The 16,174-nt window shown below is 38.9% G+C and overlaps 1 protein-coding gene across 2 annotated transcripts in view; it reads right to left on the bottom strand.

Annotated features, from left to right (window-relative positions):
* The window catches only part of ptp4a3a (protein tyrosine phosphatase 4A3a), a 60,910-nt gene that overhangs the window by 42,404 nt on the left and 2,332 nt on the right, over positions 1-16,174 (bottom strand). Inside the window, exon 1 of one of the 2 annotated variants that reach the window (XM_051664016.1) lies at positions 15,189-15,333. The exons of the other annotated variant lie outside the window; for it this stretch is intronic. The gene's annotated coding sequence lies outside the window, so the exon portion shown is untranslated. Of the gene's footprint in view, positions 1-15,188; positions 15,334-16,174 lie in introns of those variants that run through there. 2 annotated transcript variants of the gene reach the window in all.

The following is a 16,174-nucleotide window of genomic DNA, read 5'->3' as shown; positions in this document are numbered from 1 at the left end:
AGCAAAGAGAGATGATGTGACTGGCCCGTGTGCTACGTGTCACCTGCATGTTAAAAATAGGCCCGGCAGCTGCTTTCTGATGCATTTAGCCCTGGCTGGACTGGGGCAGTGGATATGAGATAACAGCGGGTGGGGGTTTATTTTCAACTCAGTCTGGATTTGTGAGGTTTGTTTGAGAGACCAACTGTCATACTGAGCGATGGAAAATCTGTCATTAAAAATTGATTCACTGTGCTGTTGATCTGGAAAAAAGGGCATCATAAAGTTGTTGTAGTGGAAAGAACAAGATTAAGTTAACCAGGAAGCATGAGATCAGAACTGAATGTTGACAAGCTGATTTAGAGAAGCTTTTGTGATTGTATCAAACATTGCAAACTAAATGAAAGGTTGAGCACTTCGTGGCTCTAGTCATCTAGATCTGGCAAACAGCACAACATATTTAATCCATAACATGTTTCGGAATGTCTCCAGCTCATATTGATTATATATGATGTACAGAATTGACAGAACAATAGCCAGACCAATTCACTGGCCGATAAGTGCCTATTTTATCGACATCATTAGATAAACGTGTTGACTTAGCAGAATAGCCAGAGTGGTAGTTCTCCCATGTGTCAGTTTTAAAATCTACTGATAGCTTTATTTTCTGTTGTTAATTCTAGAACTTTGAGTAAATATTAAGTAAAATATTTAGTCTTCATTTAAGTGATTTAATGCACATTTAATTTTCAGTCCCCAATAATATAAAAACTGTTTTGTGACTTTTAACAATTTAGTGCAGTCTCAAAATAATATTATTTATAATATTATTATTATTAAGGCACACTTTTGAAACAGAATCAGAATGAGCTTTAATGCCAAGCGTGCTCACGTACACAAGGAATTTTTTTTTGGTGATAGGAGAAACAAGCAAGTGCACACAGAACATTACAGTGATACAGAACATAAAACAAGGTAAGAGTATAAATAGACATACAAAAAATAGGACATATAACATAGAATGGCATATGTACATGCGCAAGTGGTAATATATGTGCAAGGTAGGGTATGTACAGTTATTGAATTAAATATGAGTGAATTACAGATTACAGATTAAAGGAGTCCTTTGCAGTGCAGTCATTCGTGTACAGGGAGAAGAGCATTAGAGAGAGAACGCATCCCTAAGGAGCACCAGTGCTAATAGTGAGGGTCCCGGATAGGGCTGGGACGATTCGTCGACCTAATCGACGTCATCGATTACAGAAATACGTCAATTTGCATAACATGCGTCGGCGCGTCGCAATGGAGTAATTAAAATGGCAGCACCCGGTTTAAGCATGGATTCCCCCGAAGAACAAGCTGCAGCTAAAAAAACTCACACACGGTCATCTAAAGCGTGGGAGTATTTTAGCCAGAGACCCAACAATGTGGTGCTATGTAAGCTATGCAAATTGGAAATGGCTTATCACAGCAGTACAACCGCCATGAACGAACACTTGAAGCGAAAGCATCCCAGAGCACTTTGTAAATACGGCAGCAAGGCAGCACCATAAGTCCTGTTTACTTTTTGTCCCCACCCAAGCATGACATATTAGTATTACAACATGTGTTTCTGTTAGTAGTAGTCACTTAAAATTTATTTTCTAAATGTTTCCTCATAGCCCCCATGTTAAAAGTAATTTCTGCACCGCTGCTAACGTAGGGTGACCTTACGTCCTCTTTTTCCCGGACATGTCCTCTTTTTCGGACCTTAAAAAAGCGTCCAGCAGGGATTTCTAAATTTGCGAAAATATCTGGGATTCAGCTTTAGTTGCATTGTGATGTGCATCTGGTCTAATACTTCACTGTGTGCGCGCGCATATTTGCATTGCTTTAACCCCTGTTTGTAAGTCCCGCCTTCTCGCACACCAATTGGTCAATTATAAGAGGCTTGCAGCAACTATTGGCCAAATTCCTGCCTGTCAATCTCTCCGTGAATGCACAAAGCGCTGTTGTGTTCGGCATCAAACAGTTGCTTGACAGTAGCAAGAACTGACAGCTGAGTGGAAACAATGCCCAAATGAAAGTGCAAATTTACAGAAGATTTGCACAAAATTCCCATGCTTTTGTCCAGGTCGAGATCCGTGGGAAGCAGACTGTATGACATGTAAAGCTGGCACTTATGTGTCAGTTGCTAATAAAGGTGCAAGTGATTTAGAAGCACACAATAGCTCTGCGAAGCATAAAGGGTCAGCAAAAGGTGAAAGTTCATCAGGTAAATTAACAGACTACTTTTTGCGACCAGGTAAAATTGTTATCACTTTGCTTCATTTTCCATGGCCATTCAAAATAATAGTAATAGTTAATGAAGGTACACTCATGGCATCAAATATTTTATTTTAGTACATGGACATTCAAAAATGTTATAAATAAATAACAATTTCCATATATTTCTGTTATGCAAATAGAGTGTCTCTTTCACTGTATTAAAGTTTGCATTCATAGTTGCTGTTTTGAACCCTATTACTGGTAAGCAAACTGAAGGTGGTCTAGCAGGGGTCCAGTGATATCCTTCAGGTAGGCCAAAACCAGTCTCTCAAATGACTTCATGACCAGAGACGTGAGGGCGACAGGTCTGTAGTAATTAAGTCCTTTGATTTTGGGGGTTTTTGGGACTGGAATGATGGTGGAGCATCTGAAGCAACGGGTAACTTCACACTGCTCCAGTGATCAATTGAAGATCTGTGTAAATATGGGGGCCAGTTGGTCAGCACAGATTTTCAGAGAGGCAGGTGAGACACTGTCTGGGCCTGAAGCTTTCCTAGACCTTTGTTTCCGGAATACCCGGCATACATCCTCCTCACAGACCATAAGTGCAGGTTGAGTAGCAGGAGGGTGAGGAGGGGGGTTCCAGGAGGTGTTATTGTATGTGAATTGAAGATCAGAGTAGGGGAGGGGTGTGAGACTGGGCTTTTCAAACCTGCAGTAAAACACATTCAGTTCATCAGCCATTTGTTGATTCTCTACAGAGCGAGGGGGAAGTGTCTTATACTTGGTAATGCTTTTCAGGCCTTTCCACACAGATTCAGGATTGTTGGCTCAAAACTGTTTTTTCAGTTTTTCAGTGTAGGTTCTTTTATCCACTCTGATTTCCTTAGTCAGTGTGTTTCTGGCCTGGTTGTACAAGATTTTATCCCCACTGCTGTAAGCATCCTCTTTGGCATGACAAAGCTGTCTGAGTTTTCCTGTAAACCATGGTTTATCATTATTGAATGATAAAAATGTCCTAGTAGAGATGCACATTTCCTTACAGAAATTAATATATGATGTCACAGTATCTGAAAGCTCGTCCAGATCTGTGGCTGCAACTTCAAAAACACTCCAATCAGTGCAGTCAAAGCAGGCTTGTAGTTCCAGCTTTGCTTCATTAGTCCATCTCTTTACAGTCCTTACTACAGGCTTGGCTGATTTTAGTTTCTGCTTGTAGGTCGGAAGAAGATGAACCAAACAGTGATCAGAGAGTCCTAAATCTGCACGTGGGACAGAGCGATACACATCCTTTACAGTGGTGTAGCAGTGGTCCAGCATATTTCTTTCTCTGGTGGGGCATGTGATGTGTTGTTTGTATTTTGTCAGTTCACTGGTGAGGTTAGCTTTATTAAAAGCTCCCAGAATAATGATAAGAGAGTCTGGGTGTTGTTGCTCTGTGTCTGTGATGTGATCAGCCAGCTGTTGCAATGCTGCGTTCATGCATGCTTGTGGCGGAATGTACACACTCACCAGAATAAATTAGGAAAACCACAGCGGTGTATAGAAAGGCTTAAAGTTGATGAAGAGCGCTTCTAAATTAGGACAGCACATAATCTTCAATGCTGTTACATCTGTACACCAACTTTCATTTTTGTAAAAGCATGTTCCACCACCTCTCGTTTGCAAGTTATATTTTGCAGTTATGCTTTTGCCCCACACAGTAAAATTACATTAACTGTGAATTGCTAACATTTATTTGTATTGAAAACTGTTATGAATAGTTCTACTGTCAATATCAAAGGTCACTGTGAGATACTGGCAAACAGTAAAAACCATGAGGCCATCACACACAGCAGATACGTTCAAAAATAAGAAAGTTGTCTATTACTAGCTCCAAAACTGCTCCTGTGATGAATCATCAGTATTTATTAATGTTTTACCGCCTTTTGCATTTTGTTGCAATACAAATCAATAATTATTAAGCAAATGCGTGAAGACGCGGTGCCGTTATTTAAGGTTAAACAGTTATATCTGTTATTAGTGGCATTGCGACCAACATCAGTCTGATTTAAATTGGGATCCTCAATTAAATTGGGAATAGCGCTGAGATGAGTGACTGATGAGATATTAAGAGCACCTGAAGAGCACGCTTGTTCGATTGACACCGAGAGCGCTTATGTTGAAAAGAGACAGGCTAATAGCGCTCATGATTGCTCAAACAGTCTCTATCACTCCACACACCATCTGACTGTCATGACTCACGTTACATCGTATACTCAGATTTGTATTTGCATGATTATTTGATGTTTAATTCATTTTTATGCCCGTTTGCAGTCTCTTTATCAGGGGTGTAAAGTAATGAATTACAAATACTCACATTACTGTAATTAAGTAGTTTTTCACAGGAATTGTACTTTAAGTAGTTTAAATTTTTTATACTTTTACTTGAGTACATTTTAAGTGCTGTAACTGTACTTTTACTGCGCTATTTTCCCACCCTCTGTGTTCACTACTTCCTGTCCTGATTTTATTTTTATCTATCAACATAACTGGCTAGGGAGAGTCTCGTGACTCCTGGCAAATCAAATCACACGTGAAAAACTTGAATGGCAGCTGAAGATCGGCGCCAGCTATTATGGATGTGGAGGATGCCTCAAACAGCAGTTCAACACTTGAACATCACGGCCGCACCTGAAAGGGCTTTTCGCAGTGAAAAAGGCCAATTGCTTGACTGTGTCATGTGAGTTTAACTTGCTCAAGCCAGATATTAGCATTAATCCTGCCATATCGAGGTAAATTTCATATTTCTGCTTTATACATTCTGTGTCTATAACATAGCCTGTAATTTAGCAATCTATCACTGAGATTATTGGGTTGATGTGAGAGATTAAGGCAATGTTATCAATAGAGCTGGGTGATAAAACAATCTTGATGTTTATCTGAAAAAAATAGAGAGATGTCCTCGATATCGATGATAAACTTTTGAGTAATTTTCTATACTTAGCCTATATTCTACATCTAGACCAGGGGTGTTCATTACATCGATCACGATAGCAAGACAACCACTGGTTGATCTAGATAAAATATAAAAGATTGACTTTTTATTTCCTGATGTCTGTAGCTGCATGCTGTTTGACTGACAGGCGGCTAATGTTTGTGTGCTAATGCGGGTACGTGCCTAAATGATCAAATACACTTTATAATTCCATCAATGCCCGTCTTGGTGAGGTATTAATGCAAACGCAGTGGGTTTGGTCTAAAGTGAATGTAAACAGTGGGACAAAAAGAGTATTTGCATCAAAATGTCAGACTTGAAGTGTACATGTAACCGAATTGAGCACTGTCTAGTAGGCTATGTCATAAAAAGGTTATTAACAACAATAAAAAGGAAATGAGAAAACCACTCACTACTTCTGGCTGAATAACTTGAGTAGCTTTAAAAGTATTAATGTAACAGAATATAACTGTGACATTTTTAATAACAATATTTTTTTATAATATTGTTAGCGTTTTTTTTTTTTTTTTTTTTTGATAATACCGACCCCTGATGTAGAGAGAGTGTTAATTTGTATAATAAATTACCAGAAAAGTAGAGATGATCAAATATTTTTTAATTATGCTTAGCCTTTATCATGTTTTTTCTAATGCCTGATAGAAAAGTATCAACCTTTGTAGAGCAATACTTCAGGCAGAACATTCCACCAGTCACAAACTTTAGAAAATTGTGCATCATGCATTAGAATGACAACACAACTATTTCTGGGCTTAAAAGATACAAGAGCTAAATCAATGTGGAACACTGCATCTCAAAAGGAGGACAATGTGGCCCCCCATGTGCTACTTAAAGAAATAGTTCACTCAAAAATGAAAATTATCTTATCATTTACTCAACCTCATGCCATCCCAGATGTGTTTGACATTCTTTCTTCAGCAGAACACAAATTAAGGTATTTAGAAGAATATTTCAGCTCTGTAGGTCCATCCAATACAAGTGAATGGATGCCAAAATGTTGACACTCCAAAAAGCACAAAGGCAGCACAAAAGTAATCCATATGACATCCATGACTTCAGAAGTGATATGATAGGTGTGGATGAGCAACAGATAAATATTTAAGTCCATTTTTGCTAGAAATTCTTCACCCTGCCCAGTAGATGGCGATATGCCATGAAGAAAGTGAAAGTTAAAGTGGAGATTGACTGAGCAGGGAGGAGAATTTATAGTAAAAAATTACTTATATTGATCTGTTTCTCACCCAACCTATCATATCTCTTCTGAAGACATGGATTTCACCACTGGAGTCACATGGATTAGGCAACTTTTATGTTGATTTATGTGATTTTTTTGAGCTTTAAAATTTTGGCACCCATTCACTTGCACTGTATGGACCAAAAGAGCTGAGATATTCTTCTAAAAATCTTAATTTGTTTTCTGCTGAAGAAAGAAAGTCATACACATCTGAGATGGCATAAGGGTGAGTAAATGATGAGAGAATTTTAATTTTTGTGTGAATTATTTCTTTAAAGTGTTTACAGTATCATAGATAATTGATGTATTTTAAAAGTTATCAATCACAAACACCTATAAAATACTTATATTTTTTTATTCTTTATGGTAAACAGCCATAAAAGGGAATGTAAATTACGGTATATGTGCCTCATTTTTAAATTGCAGCATAGAGTTTTTATTATAAAGGGGCACAGCTTTCGCAACTCAGTACTCAATACTCACTACTCATGAGTACTTTTAAATGAGCAACTCTTTTACTCTTACTTGAGTAGTTTTTAGGACAGGTACTTTTACTCTACTCAAACTAAATTTTTTAAGAAGTAAAGTACTTTTACTTGAGTATTATTTTTCAATACTCTTTCCACCCCTGCTCTTTATCCTCTCTGTGCAGCAAATCAGAATAACTACCGTATTGACTATAGAAAATTGAATATTCTGACACGTTTTAAAACAAACCAGCATATTCATCTAAGTTACAGCATGTCTGAAAGTTTAAATTCGTGAATGCTTAGAAATGTCACCAACTCACCCTCCAGTGGCCACACTGTATGCATCAAGGGCAAGTGCTCATTTATTAGAGTAGCAGTGTATGCATGCTGCAAATAAGATCGGCCCTAAATCTAGGCACAATCGGTGCACCCCTAAATATTATGTATACTGTATATCAGCATATATAAGACAGTATATATCACAGCATATACGTTTATCACTGTCAGCCATTGAAAACCCCATTTTGGACAACTACAAATGTACAGCACTGTGGAGTTTATAACAGTCATTTCCATGGAGCTCCATGGTGGCATAACTTCATGAGTCCCGTACATGGTGATAAACAAATGAGATTTGGAGTTGGTATTGTGTGCTTGTGTCCCAGCAGCTGATGGTCCATAGGGGCAAATCTGCACCTTTATGGCCATACACAACCATGTACTTCCCATGGGGATAATGCAATTGGCCTCCAATAATCTCAAAAGCATGGATCACCATGGCAGGAATTTGTCCAGCTACGTGCAAGTTGTCATGACTGGTGCCATGAAAGCAGGGGGCCCCTTCACTTAAAGCCATTATACAGTGATGTATATCACACTACTGCTTTGGTCTTGGGAATATTAGCTTGCATTTTGTCATAAAAATAGCTATGAAAATTAAAATATATATTATATTCCAGCTGTGAGTTTTCAAACAACACAGACATTATTCTGATGTCAGAGGGTTTCCTGTCTGAGAATAGAAGCTGGACTCTCAGTCTTGTGAACAAATGATTTAAGGAAACACAAAGTTGGACAAAAACACTCAAATGAATCAGAAAAACACTGATGAGCTCTCCCTAAACTCATCTAAGCCTGACCTCAGTATTCAGAATTCTAAAACAACATTAATCCCATTTATTTCCTAAATAAATGCCTGTGGTGGTATTGTGCATGATTCATCAGTACATATTATTCTGAAAAAAATAAAAAGTATGAAATAAATTTTTTCTGCTGATGTAACCAAGTCCATACGGGTGGGAAAAAAACTATTAACAGTCATTTTGTAGCCTAACATGTTTCCACCCAATCAAATCCCAGTCCTGCCCTTTCTAATTTTGCAATATGTTGCAAGTGTGATTTTATGTTGTCTTTAAATTACTTATATCTGCAATTCCAGCTCTAAATGTAAAATGCTGTGAATGAGCTGGACTCTACAACATCTGTGTTCAGTTAGTGACAAAGAATACTGGCATGAAGGAGAGGTGAAGGGAATTTGGAAGGTCAAAGAAAGCTGTTCAACTGGCTACTAGACATATTTAATCTGAAGCAGACTACAATTCATGTGGCACAGTCTTCTCATTTTAAGACCTAAATTTGACAAATTTGATAAATCAAAAGAGCCCACCCCCAATTGTATATGGTCCCTAGATATCTTCAATGGATACATCTTCAATGCAAGTTTATGGTATTTTTTTTTATCAACAATCAGTAGGAAATTTTAAGTATCAACACTTAGTAAAGTAATAGCACAGTGTGGTGATGGGGGCGTGGCTGAGCGACGTCTCTGGAGAGCGAGGCCACGAGAGGAACAACAGTAAGGATTGACACCTGTGGGAAATTATCTCTAACAGCTGTTTGTGTTTGCAGTGAGAGCTGAGAGGGATATAAAAGAGCAGTCCAGTCCACCGGAGGAGAGAGAGAAACACATGAACCTGATTGTGTGCATTTGTTGCTGAAAAGCAAAGCCCTTTGTGCGTTACACTGAAAGATGTGTTGAATAAAAAGCCTTACGTTGGATCTTTGGATGAAAAATTATGGAATCACCTTGTAATTTGCATTTCTAAAACAAATACAGGAACAAGTCTAAAAATGCTAATTAGTCTGCAGTTAAAAGAGAGTGCTTACAGACCTTAATGAGCTGTTGGACTTTTGTTGGAGCTGTTGGCTAACTGAAAGGAAACATGGCCCCAACAAAACAGTTGTCAATTGAAACAATGGAAAGGATTATAAAACTCCTTCAAGAAGGAAATCCAACTCAGAGTGTGGCAAAAGAAGTTGGTTGTTCCCAGTCAGCTGTGTCTAAAATTTGGTGCAAGTATAAACAAAATTTGAAGGTTATAAAAGGAAAACATATGGGTAGACCAAGGAAGACGTCAAAGCGTCAGCACAGAAAACTCAAAGCAATATGCCTTGAAAATAGAAATGCACAACAAAAATGAAAAACAAAAGGGCGGAAACAGGAGTCAATGTTTGTGACAGAACTGTAAGAATGCGATGATGCTGGAACTTTTGTCTGGTGCCGTTCTAATGAAACATATAAGGATAACTGACTGAAGAAAACAATCAAATTTCCCCAGTCATTTATGATATGGGGTTGCATGTCAGGTAAAGGACCAGGGGAGATGGCAATCATTACCTCAACAGTCAATGCACAGGTGTACATTGAAATTTTGGACACTTTTCTTATTCCATCGATAGAAAATAGGTTTGGTGATGATGAAGACATTTTACAGGATGATAATGCATCTTGCCACAGAGCAAAGAGTGTTAAAGCTTTTCTTCAGGAAAGGCATATCAACTCAATGACATGGCCAGCAAACAGTCCAGATCTCAATCCGATTGAAAATTTATGGTGGAAATTGAAAAAATTGGTCCATGACAAGGCTCCATCCTGCAAAGCTGATTGGTCAACCGCTATTTGAGAAAGTTGGAACCAGCTTGATGGAGAATATTGTTTTTCATTAGTGAAGTCTGTGCCTCTAAGAATTCAAGTTGTCAAAAAAGCCAGAGGAGGAGCAACAAAGTACTAATTGTTGGGGGCCTGGGTAGCTCAGCGAGTAAAGATGCTGACCACCACACCTGGAGTTCGCAAGTTCAAATCCAGGGCGTGCTGAGTGACTCCAGCTAGGTCTCCTAAGCAACCAAATTGGTCCAGTTGCTAGAGAGGTTAGAGTCACATGGGGTAACCTCCTCGTGGTCACTATAATGTGGTTCGCCCTCTGTGGGGCGAGTGGTGAGCTGTGTGTGGATGCCGCAGGGGATGGCGTGAAGCCTCCACACGCGCTATGTCTCCATGGTAACGCACTCAACAAGCCACGTGATAAGATGTGCGGGTTGACGGTCTCAGACACAGAGGCAACTGAGATTCGTCCTCCACCACCCGGATTGAGGCGAGTCACTACGCCATCACGAGGACTTAGAGTGCATTGGGAATTGGGCATTCCAAATTGGGGAGAAAAAGAAAAAAAAAAGTACTAATTGTGATTTATTTTGTTGATGATTCCATAATTTTTCCCTCAGCATTGAGTGATTCCATAATTTTTTCCTCTACTTTATCTGGATCTTAATTAAAATAATGTAATTTAATTTGTTTCATGAAACCAGAATGTTCAGCTATTACACAATTTTTGGTGTCATATCTGTGATTTGTTTATTTGTTACGAAGTAAATAAGCTGGGTGAACATCCTCTAAGTGTTCCATAATTTTTGCCAGGGGTTGTACATCTGTATGATCGTTCGCATGGAGACATTTCCCCAAGAACATGTCATGCGATTGTTTTGTTCAATATGCTGCTTCATTCACGTGTTGTCTGCAGCTGAAAGCCATTCACACGTCTGACCAATGCGCACTGAAGCGCAGCTGTTATTAATCAACAACATCGCTGTATAAATGACACTATAGCTCGTTTACGTTGAAGATATTCAAACGTACAGTGTTATTATTACAGATAAATGACAAAGAAATAAAAATATATAAGAGTGTAAACGTTCATTTAACAACTCAAATTAGGGGTGTAACGGTATGAAACGTTCACAGTATGATAACCTTCACAACAACAAAAAATGCGGTATTACGGTATTAAGGTGCCTTGCTAAAATTATTAGCAGTTTAATATTTATATATGATATACCGTATTTTCAGGAAATAAAGTCATACCTGGTCAAATAACTCACACCTGGTCAAAATCGCGTTGTTCAGAGAAAAAACAACACAGATAAGTCGCATCTTTTTATAAGTCGCACTAACAGAGGTTAAATTCGGCAGACACTAGGACCCGGGAGCAGCCGTCTGAGTCCTGGCTTCCCTTCATCTGCTCAAATTCAGATGCGCTCCTTTATAAAGAATAAATTACCTCAGGAAATACAGATGTCTATACTTTGTAACTCCATGCTGTATACAAATAAACAGCTTTTAGTCTGTGGTAAAACAGTATGTATTCTATTCATTCATTAACGTTAGAGACTGTATATCTGTGGATATTTCTGATAACTTTCATACAGTGCACGCGAGTGGCTTTTAAAAAGTGACGGTTGAGTGAAACAGGAGGATGTCGCAAGTTAGAGATTTATTTGATCAAGTTTATTTGATGTTGTGTAAATGTAGTGGATTCTCTCTTAATTTAACTGATATTTACAATGGAAACTTTCATTTCTTTACTTGTATTTTAGAAAAAAAAAATCAAGTAATACCATGAATGCAATACCGTGAATTATAAATGTCAACGGTTTGATAACTGTCTCTTTTTAAAACAGCAGTATACCATGAATCCGTGACACTGTTACATCCCTAACTCAAATATTTAAAAGATGGTTTCACTTTCATGGTAATTATGAATGAAAGACATTACAAACAACATCTCTTTTAAAGAGAAAATAAGGCTTGGACTTCATAGTTTTACACCTGTGCTCATCTTCTAATGACTTGAGAGACTTCAGAAGACATGGCACCATTTCCAGTAAGGGAACATAGTGAACAACGATGCTCCCTGGTTTTTACGGTGCATTGTGGGATTTTTTAGGGAGCGAATGTTTCAGTGCACTGGAATGATTTTGTGAATGAGACAGTTCTAAAAGCCTAACTATTGAACTAGGGAGCTGACTGAGACCCACCCTTTATCTACTGCACAGAATAAGGAATGAAATCAATGATAACACATCTGAATGTTGTATTAGTTGATGTTTTACATGTTGTCTTGTGCGTCCTCATATTTAAATGCTCCTCTAAACGCCTCCCTCAGCAGCGTGGCCAGTGTCTGAATGTTTGCAAACAGTATGTCGTTGCTTAGCTGTTTCGAATGTCTTTCTTGGCTCTGAGCCTTAATAGCCTTAATAGTGATACTTGCCTTATTTCCAAACAAGTTTCCTAAAGCCCTTTTGGTCCACCCTGTCTGCCATTGTTCGAAAAACAGGAAACTGCCCCAAACTCACACAATCAGTTGAGCCAAATGTTGATATGATTGTCTCCTCAAAGAAAAAAAAAAAAGAAAAAGTGCCACATAGAGAGAGTGTTTACACTCTTTGAAAAATCTACCTACTAATGGCTTACTTACAGTTGTCTGTGCACATTAAGCTGGGATGGGAGAAGCTATTTTAACATTAAAAAAAAAGTACAGAGCACAGGCCTCAAAGGGTCCATTTCACATTATTGTATGGACTCAATAGCTCCCTAATGCCTATGCTGAGCTGTCAAGTTTGTGCTAAAGCAGAACGTTTAACCTTATACTATGATTTGTGAACATTTCTCTGACTGAACACGAAAAGTGCAGCCTCTTTCAACAGCCTGTCATGGGGAAGTGAGATTTCCCTCTTTTCCCACCCGGTCTCCTCGTGTTCAAACCCCAGACTTGCGTCACAGCAAGCTCAGGCAGTCACCCATGGCCCTCCACTGGATTAATTAAAAGCATTTCTATTATAACCACTTTATGGGATGAGAACAATAACCCACAAAAGAGCAATCCAACATTTAAATGTAGATCTATTAATGCACAGTGATTGCTTTCCCCAGCTTTTCAAGTTAATGGATGCAAGACATTTTCATAACCCATGGTTACATTCAATGTTTTGTAACATCCTGTTAAGATTACAGGTTTTCAAATCATTTACATTATATAAATTTGAGCAATTTGTTTGTACATTTTAGTTTAGCCTTACACAGATTTCAAGTAGTCTCACATAGCCAGACTTTTGGCATAAAATTACCTTATTCTCACCAAGAACCGCCCATTTACAAAGAAAGGGGCTGTCTAACTTGAACGTTGCACGACCGCTACAGTTATTTTTTTTCATGTTTTGACATTTAAGGGCAAGTACATTAGAAATTAAAGAACTGATCAAGTTAAAAAAAGTGTGTAGACATGGTGATCCATCCAAAACAGAGGTTTGCAACCCAACCCGGGCCCAACAAATCTAGCTTGTTTTAAGTGCAGGTGTCACAAAGATTCAGTGTTCTGAAGTTTAAGTTGTAAAGAGGACTTCATGTAACTGTTAAACTGTTACACATGATTCCAGATTGTTCTGCACCAAGCAAAGTTTCAAGCAAACAGTAAGTCATTGTTTTTTTTTTCCTTCAGCTCTATTGTGCTGAATGTCTGCCATGCCATGTTAAAACTGTTTTTGTTTACTGTAACTTTACTGTTACGAATGCTGCCTACAATGTTTACATAAAATACAGCATATTGCAACAATACTTGCTTGGAGAAGAAATTATAATGAGAGAGTGATTTCGAGTTCTGACTTTGACACCAAATTACAGGTTGATTCTAAATGCAAACTGTTCCCTTGGCCCATGTCTTCCTCCGTTAACACCAATAATAAAATATAATGATTATCGAATACAAGAGAGAGCGGAAATCCTGGCAGTCCTGACCACTATTGACAATCTAGTCCAGAACGATTTATCTTTACATAACAAGCAATAAATTAACTCTCCATCTTATCACTCACCCTAACAACCCAGAGTAGCCTCTTGAGACATCAGTAAATGAGTTTAATCTGAGAGCCTGGGTTATCATGAGAACTGTCATCTCGGCCGCAAAATCAAATATGGAACAATGCATTCAGGTAAATCAAGATTATATTTTGTTGCATTTTCCTGATTTTTAATTTTTGGGGATTTTCTCCACTTTTTTCTCCCCAATTTGGCATGCCCAATTCCCAAAGCGCTCTAGGTCCTCGTGGTGGCGTAGTGACTCACCTCAATCCGTGGTGGCGGAGGACGAATCTCAGTTGCCTCCGCGTCCGAGACAGTCAATCCACGCATCTTATCATGTGGCTTGTTGAGCAAGTTACCGCATGTGGTGGCTTCACGCTATTCTCCGCGGCATCCACGCACAACTCATCACGTGTCCCACCGAGAGCGAAAACCACATTATAGCGACAACGAGGAGGTTAACCCAACGTGACTCTACCCACCCTAGCAACCGGGCCAATTGGTTGCTTAGGAAGCCTGACTGGAGTCACTTGCGACTCCAGGTGTGGTAGTCAGCGTCTTTACTTGCTGAGCTACCCAGGCCCCTGAAATGTTGATTATAGATCATTTCAAGGACTATTCGACGGTTTAAGGAAGTGACGTCTTTGTCCCTTGAACATATCCGGCTAGTTGTGAAACTCCTTCAAAACAGTGGGAGGCGCATCATTCATAGTGACTTTAACATGATTAACGTTACTACAGTAATAGGATTGTAATAGAATGTCATTATGGAAATGTGGACCATGTTGTTCAGTGGCTGGATGCTCCTTGGATGACTGGAACTAATGGAAATTAAAGTGTTTAGATCTCCAAAAAAGCAACCACAAATGGACGTATGAACCGCAGCAGTTAAGTGAGATGGCTAGATATATGCAGTAAAAATTGTAGCACACATCTTATCTCTGGTAAGTGAACAACATTTTTGCCAACTAATAACAAGTTTGATAGGTAGAGTTCAGCTGGCTAGTTAAGTCAGAGTATTTCTCATAGGGCTCTATAAGTGACTATAGCTCGCTCTCATTATAATGAATGAAGCTGCACAAGTCATTTTGATATACATTTAGTCATTTAGCAGACGCTTTTATCCAAAACAACTCAGAAATTAGGAATATAACAAGCAATTTGTCACATAAAAGTCAACAATATCTGGAGTTTTGCACTGCCAAGTTCTCAGAGTAGCTGGAGCAGTATAGAAGCTAGCGCAGGAGACAAGAAAAAAATAATTATAATTAAAAAACAAAAACAAATCCTTACCTTGTCCGCAGGTCACACAGACAGCTTTATTGCACGGCTTCATTGATTATAACAGGAGCGATCCAATATTCCCAATCTCGCCACTGAGGAAATAACTGTGAGCATCTAAACTACAATACACTTTCATCAATCTCTGAGTAGACCCTCAGTACCAACAACATGTCTAGAAAAGTTACTTGAGGTAAACTAACAAAAGGGGAGCCCCATATAGCTAAAACCACACTGCAAGTCAGCTGACATCTCCAGGAATCCTGGATGTCATTGAGAGTGCAGAAACAGCTCTTTCTGGCACACAGACTGAAGGTCATGTGGAAGTATTTATTTGAGGCTCGGGACCCTCTTGGGGAAAGTTCTGCAGAATTCTCGGTCCTGAGAATCTGCTGGTCTTTCTCTTACCACATAAGAGATCCACTGCAGAGACCGAATCATTTTGGAGGATGAAAAACACAATGTGTCACACTCACATGCTTGCAGCTTAAATGTGACTTTTGCAGCTGATTTATCAAGACGCCTCCAGTTTTTAAGCACCCATTAGGTAAAGCATGTGAGAATGGTGCGAATGAAAAGGACCTCTCGAACACCAACGAGTAATTTTAACTTGCAACACTGGCAAACAAAGTCTTGAAATGAAAGTGTAGACATGCAAATGGCAGTTGAATACAAGATGGCTAAAAATGATGCAACCTCTACGGTAATGATTTATCAATGTGTGAATTGAGAAGCTAATAAACAAAATTCAATTTTTACACTTTCTTAGGAAAATGTCAGTGGTGCTTGCCTGTGCAGAACTCGCTGCCATTGGGTGCTGTACGTGGTTTCCAGGGCATTGCTTTGCAGTTGTCAAGGTGTTCTGAGTGGGTTTTAGTGTGTTGCTATGCTGTAGCTAGGGTTTTCTGACTGGTTATTAGGTGCTTTCTGGCCCAAGTCAAAGGGGCCCATCTCCATGTCTCTGTGATATTCTGGTCCCTAAATATGGCTTGGACCCT

Source organism: Myxocyprinus asiaticus, chromosome 30 (genome assembly GCF_019703515.2).
Source record: "Myxocyprinus asiaticus isolate MX2 ecotype Aquarium Trade chromosome 30, UBuf_Myxa_2, whole genome shotgun sequence".
Taxonomy (NCBI): domain Eukaryota; kingdom Metazoa; phylum Chordata; class Actinopteri; order Cypriniformes; family Catostomidae; genus Myxocyprinus; species Myxocyprinus asiaticus.
Note: the sequence above shows the minus strand (reverse complement) of the source record. Positions and strands in the feature narration are given on the sequence as shown.